This window comes from Triturus cristatus, chromosome 6 (assembly GCF_964204655.1).
Source record: "Triturus cristatus chromosome 6, aTriCri1.1, whole genome shotgun sequence".
In the NCBI taxonomy this organism is placed as follows: Eukaryota; Metazoa; Chordata; class Amphibia; order Caudata; family Salamandridae; genus Triturus; species Triturus cristatus.
Window position 1 is genome coordinate 834429963 of NC_140589.1, and position 7297 is coordinate 834437259.

Consider the following 7297-nt stretch of genomic DNA (forward strand, 5'->3'; position numbering starts at 1 on the left):
CTTTTACTCAGCATGTGCAGACAAGATACATTTATGGCAGCGTTGAATTACAAAAATCTAAGTTGTGCACTTCTCAGGTGTGTGGCTGTGACACTTATGGCAGTGAGGCACAGATAACCTGGATAATAATGGTGTGTTGTGATGCTAGTTCTGGTTGGGGCCCAGCCACAAGAGGATGTGGTGCTGCTACAGCTGCTGCCTGCAATGCAGCCGAGATGGGAACAATCAACAAAATCAAAGGTAGCAGGAGTCAACATTAGTATATTTAGTCTTCACTCAATGAGGTGGAACAGGCTGCTAGTAAGAAACATTTGTGGGATATGTGCCTTTGTGTGAAAGGGTAGATTTCTGCAGTTTGCGGACAGTGTGATATGAGTTTAGAGTACGGAGCTTCTTGGGACACAGAGGTGTGTTGATCTTGCCTGGCCTGTAATTGGGATTCCCTGGACAGGCATGGTATATAGCAGGTCTTTGTGGAAGTGGCGTGCCAAGGGGCGTCCCTTCCTAATAGCAAGTCACAGGGGAATGTACGATTATTTTGCAACCGCAAATGCGGTCGCAAAACAATTGGTTATCACTCATTTCAATTTGGTGGTAAGGCAGTTGCAAATGGGATGGGGTCTCCAGGGGATCTCTTACCCTTTGTGCTTGGCAGCAAAAAAACGTTTTAGAGCAGGCCCTTAAAAAATTTAAAGTAAACTTTTCTTTTTTTTCCTTTTAAATGCATCCCGCTTTCCTTTAAGAAAAACGAGCTGCATTTGAAAAAAAAACGTTGCTTTAATGAAAAAGCAAACACAGACATGGTGGTCTGCTGTTCCTAGCAGGCCACCATCCCTGTGATTGTAGCCCATTCCAATTGCGACCTGCCTCATGAATATTGATGAGGCAGGCCATTTGCAACCCCATTGCGAATGGCTAAATGAGTCTGAGACACATTAGTACATTGTGTTTTACAAGTCGCAAAAAATTGCAATTTGCAGCACGCAAAACGGAATGGTCGTACGTCTGGCCCTTGGACTCTAGAATCGCTCAATCATCCCTCCAACATTTCGGGGTCTCTGAAGATCAGATCTAGCTTGAAGATGCAAATCATAACTCACGCAAAAGCAATGGCTATGTCATTCCAACATTTCTACCAATAAGTAAGAACACCTACAAGCACTGTACTGTGGCCAAGACCTTCTTCCAACCCACTGAATGCTGCCAGCCCCCACATGTGGTCATTGGCCAAGAGCAGCCATAGTGGCTGAATATTTATATTTTTTTCAGGATGTGTGCATCCTGTGCCAGATGTGCGAACCCTGATGTCCACAGGAGTGTTCAGGATTCCTGAATTTTTTTTGTCACATTATTGCCAGGGGGTGGTTCCTTTACGGGGCCCCGCATGGGTCGTGGGGTCAGTGTCGTTTCACTCTGTCCTTCTATGTTGTTTTTATTATTTTTCCCTAAAACACTCAATGCACCATTTGGGTTAATGGTGGCTACAACAGACATTTTCTGTTAGCCAGCCAATCAGAATGCTCAGATTCTGCAATGGATGACAGGAGAAAAAAATCATTGGTCTAATGGTGTGCCTTTATGTTTTTTAGTAGGATGCACAAAAAACAAAGAATCCACAAATTACCATTCCAGATGCCTCTAAAATGTAACCACTTCATGCCCAGACCAGAACACTTTTTCAAAGCTAATTTCTTGAAAACTACTAAACAGATTACATCTTGCTAGAGAAAAAAAAGCTCACTTAGCCAATCAGAGGGTCATATTTTTTCAAATTTTCAGTACCATGGACTCCCACAGGACCAGCCATCCAAACATACCTAACTATTTGACCCCGACAAGCCAAAACATAGCACCTGTTTAAATGCAAATTTCTTGAAAAAGGAGTTACATTAAATCCCAAAAACACTTTGGGGCCGATTCACAGAACTAATCTGAGATCAAATCCTAAACTTACTACTTTTGGTACTCACAGAAGGCATTTAGTGGTAGTAAAGTTAGCACTCCTAACTTTGTATTTTGGTGAACTCTTCAATTTGCAAAGTGGTACCCAACCGGGTTTTGGATGGAACTGTGTCAGCTACTATGGGCGCGACTACATTGACCAGCATGCCCTGTTCTGCTACGCCCACATGGGCGGGACCATGAATTTGAATAAATTAGTGTTCCACTTCAAACCGCTTTGTATATTTCATTTGATGAGAGCCAGTGAACAAGAGCATTACATGCTCGAAACACGTTTGGCAGTCACAAAACAGGAAATGAAGGGCTGGCTGAAGGGTCTACTACCAGTGGCTGTGTGCGCAACTCCTTCATAGTGTGATATCCTCTATTGGGGCAACTTGTGTTTTTTGTGTAGTGCGGCAGCCTAGCCACGAGGATGTCCCGCTGCCATTTCTGCGGATCCAAGGCGTTTGATATGCCGAGCGCTGCTAGGAGTGAAGGGGGCCTAGCTGCTGGATTTACATTGGCGGGCTTGGAAGCGGCCCTTTCATTTCGTGTGCCCACTTGGGTAAGACATTTTTGGTGAACACTTCAATTTGCAAAGTGGTACCCAACCGGGTTTTTGATGGAACTGTGTCAGCTACTATGGGCGCGACTACATTGACCAGCATGCCCTGTTCTGCTACGCCCACATGGACGGGACCATAAATTAGTTTTACACTTCAAACCGCTTCGTATATTTCATTTGATGAGAGCCAGTGAACAAGAGTATTACATGCTCGAAACGCGTTTGGCAGTCACGCAACAGGAAATGAAGTGCTGGCTGAAGGGTCTACTACCACTGGCTGTGGGCGCAACCCCTTCATAGTGTGATATCCTCTATTGGGGTAACCTGTGTTTTATATATATATGTGATCAAGGCTCCCTGGAGCCGAAACGCGTAATGGCCGACAGAGTTTGGAGGTAATAAACTAGATTCTGCGCATCTAACTGTGGTCCGTGCTCCATTTTGTTGAAACAACATAGCCGCTGTGCAGTGGAGTCCTCAGGATATATATATATGTATGTAAGTATCGGCAACATGAGACCCTGCAGAGTAGAAATTCTAACAATAGAATCCCACACACTTGAACAGACCAAAGGAACATGGGTTATGTAGTCCACGCCTTGTACAGATATACCATTTAGCTGTCAAGAAAAAATTGGGCATTCAAATAATTAATTATGACATTGCTAATCGGGAACATACATTACATATTGTTATAATTAATTTGCACATGTTTTGCTTTATTTATTTATTAAAAAACACACCGCTCAAAGAACTTGTAAGCGGAAGTCTGTTTTCCATATTTTTCACCACTTTGTGTCCTGTGTGATGCAGTATATATGTTTTTTACTTGGAAACTGTGGTCATGTGACAAATACCTGTTCAGGTCGAAACGTGTTATTTTCGTGGTGCCAAAAAAAACACCTTATATCTAAATTGCCCTATCGGTGTGGCTGGATTTCTTCCATCATACGAGAGAAGAGTGAGTGTGCATATATGTGCTTTTATCTCTTTTATATCTTTCAACTCTTAACTTACAAAGGTGGTCTCCAACTCAGCGGCTTGATATTCTTCAGGTCGACTAGATCTTTGCCACTGTTTTAGAATGGAGCAAAAGTCAATTTCAAATTTCAACACCACTTATTATGTTCAGTCAATAATGAAAGATTAGATGAATTTTAAAATCTTTATTTATTGTCTAAAGTTTAGAAATTTTGTTTGTAATCTCTTTATTCAAATTCGAAAAGTAGATAAATCAGTTTACAAAAATATCAAGAAAAATAATGTTAGCAACAAACAGGAAATATTACAGTGTGTTCCATAAAGAAAAATTACTTAAGTACCTATTCTACTCTAATAGGGCCTAAACTAATAGAACCCATGAAAAAGTCCTTTTCAGAAAAGAGCAAGAATTTTAAGGAGCATTTAGAATAGAATTTTGATTTTAGTTGAGCTCCTCATAAAGAGCAGTTCTGAAAAACTCATCCGAGTCTTTGCTTTCAATTAGGAGTTAGTCACAGCAGTAGGTGTATTCTCAAAGGAATTTAGAAAACATCATCAGCAATAGCTCACGGTGTAAAAAAGGCTAAAGCTGGAGAAAAACAGTCGCAGGGCAATTAGTCTAAACCAGTTTGATGAGCATAAAGCTCTCCACGCGTGCTCTAAGGAAAGGGTAGTGGAAAAGCTCTGGAGAAAACCTAACTAGGAACAGGTAAATTAAACACAAAAAACGTGCGTATCCATCTTCATCGGTGTTAGGTCATCTTTACCCAATGGTGAAAGGATCGATCAATGGTCTGCAACATCCTTCTTCCTTCCCAATGCAACATTCAAATACGGCAAAACATTATCTTTAAGCAGTCTACTAAGGTGCAAATGTCCAAGTATGTTAGTTTCACATTGAGTTCCCATGAGAACCCTGCATCTTTGTCTATTAGCTATTCAGAACTCCACTGCGTGACAATGAACTAGTCTTAAGCAGAAACCTTCTAGTTGTAACTTCTACAGAATTATATCCAGAGTTTGCAATCTCCTGCATACTCTATTGTTTTAATATACTGTAGGTATTCATTATTGTGAATAAGTGACAGCTAAAATCTAACCAAATGCGTTGAGAACATGAAGCTCAGGAAGAAAAGAAAACATTCATTGAAATCAGCACATTCTACGAAGATGACATGTCTAATGAAGTTAACGTGAATTATTTATTTAATACTGCACTGTGCAACATCTTGCTAAAACATGCTTTTATTTAAGGAATGTTAAATTAAAGGCAATGCAGAGAAATAGAGAACAATGAGGCCTAGCTTAACTTGACAATGTAAACACAATAGAAACGGATGCTTACTACAAAAAATAATCAGGCTATTCCTGCTACACGTTAATTTGCTCTTTGAGTGAAAGGCACACTTTCCAATTGTTTCCCATTTCTTTGAGCATTTACCTGTGCTAATGTTTTTACAAGCTAGTCACATTTTCAAAGCACATTTTTCTTGCTTTATCAAATCCAGGACATATCTCAGCTCGTTGTAACCTGGCATTTCGATAAAGTCCGTCTTCAATCTGTTGAATGGTCCACCTGATCTACCTATGTGTTTCAGTGTAACATGTGTCCTCTTTCTTGCATTCAAGTGTTCAAGTGTTGACATATGACACACTTATGACAAATTTCTTCAGCAAACATTTGAAATCTTGGACTAAACCAACTCTGCCTGAAAATCCGCACTATGCAATCCCTTCTTAAATGTGTGTACCCGTGGTAATATCATTTCATTGGAAATAACAAGCTATCAGGCAAAATTGGTCTCCCATAAACCAACTTCCAAATGTCGTTTGCGTTGTTCTCACAACCTGCTTTTTTCCATCCATTTTGCTCTGCTTCGGATACATTTTCCTGGACTTTTTTGACTGAACTCTCTTCTTCGGACTCGCAAGTGAAATTTCCATTAAATGTTCAGGCTAACAAAGCACAATACATCACCACTGAATCTGCATATCTATTGGCCGTAGTAATATATCCATTCCCACTTTGGTGTGCTGCACACTCAACCACTGCTATTTCGCTGGCCAACTGCAAAGATTCCAATACATTTTTAACATAATTTCCTTTCCAAAAAGGAATGACTGAAGAAGTTAGGAAACCTCTACGCGACCAAAACTGTCCAAACCCATACTGGCTGTCTGTGAAAATTGTGACTCTCATTTGTGCAGTTAAACTGCAGGCTCTGGTAAGAGCGATTAATTTGGCAAATTGGGCTGAGGTAACTCTTTGAAGCCAGGAAGCTTAAACAACATCATTTATGGTGCACACTGCATATGCTGCTCTTAGTGTAATATTGTTACCTCTTAAACACGAGCTGTCTACAAATAGTACATGGTCGGACTCAATTAGGGGTTCATCCGTAATATCAGGTCTTGGTTAGGGAGCATAGATCTGTGACATCAGGATAATCATGTTCAATTTCATCACAATCAACATGATTTATAGGCAACAAGGATGAAGGGTTCAGTACACTGCATCTCTTTAGGACTACATTATCGCAAAAAAATATAGTTTGTTCATATTTGATCTAGCGAATATGAGTTAGGTACTGAGTTGTGGTTCAGGTTAACATAGCTCCACAGAGTGCAGGACCATAACAGTGAAAGGGTATCCTGTCACTGTGCTCTCACTGTTTTCCAAACTTGTGCTTTCCGCAGCTACCGCTTTTTGGCAACCGGGAAGACCTGCACTTATGGGGTCAATGGGGATCTTTTGCAGGCTCATCTTGCCGATATATATGCTGCCCCAACATGGGAAACACATTTGGCAGCCGCTGACTTCCTCACTCAGGTCACACTGCCGCATTTAACGATGCAAACAGAGGGATTAGGTGAGAGTATACTGCTAGACGACCTGAAGGAGGCACTTTGCAAGATGGCCAGGGGAAAGTGCCCGGGACCTGATGGGCTCCCGGTTGAATATTTTCAGGCACACACCGCTACCTTGCTCCCGACATTGTTGGAAACCCTTCTGGAAGCCCGTTCCAAATGTGAGCTGCCGCTGCTGCGTATGCAGAAAGCAATCATTCTCATGCTCCCTAAGCAATGTAAGGACCCTGTGGATCCGGGATCATAGAGAGCCATATCCCTGCTGAAAATAGATGTGAAACTGCTTGCAAAGGTATTGGCGTTACAGCTGGGGAGAGTTATTATGCATCTGGAGGGGAGCAATCAGTGTGTTTTTGTCCCGGGGAGGGGTTCTTACATAAACCTTAGGAGGTTGGCTCATGTGATGCACAAAACGCGGGAGTCTGCCTGTGAGACCACTTTGGTCTCATTGGACATAGAAAAATGCCTTTGATGCCCTAACGTGGCCATACCTTTGGGAGTTCCTGACACGTATGGGCCTGGGGACTGTTTATGTGTCATGGATCCGGCTCCTGTATACCTTGCCTGTGACAAAGGTGCGACTGGGGTCTGAAGTGTCAGAGGCCTTTGGTGTAGAGAAGGGCACTAGGCAGGGCTGCCCCTGTCCCTGCTGTTGTTCGCGCTCACGATGGAGCCACTCACAATCTTTCTCAGAGATCGCCTGTCTTTCTAGAATGTTCCAGTTGGTGACAGTCGCCATGTTGTCTCGGTGTATGCAGATAACATGCTGGTATATGTGAAGAACCTAGCAGAGTCTGTCCCGCTGCTAATGTGACTACGGGAGCATTTTGGCACTGCATCCGGATTGCGAGTTAACCAACACAAGACGGTGCATTATCCCCTGGCTAGGCTGCTGGGTGTTGAAGAGGGGCAACGTCCGGATGTGGCAATGGCGCGAGA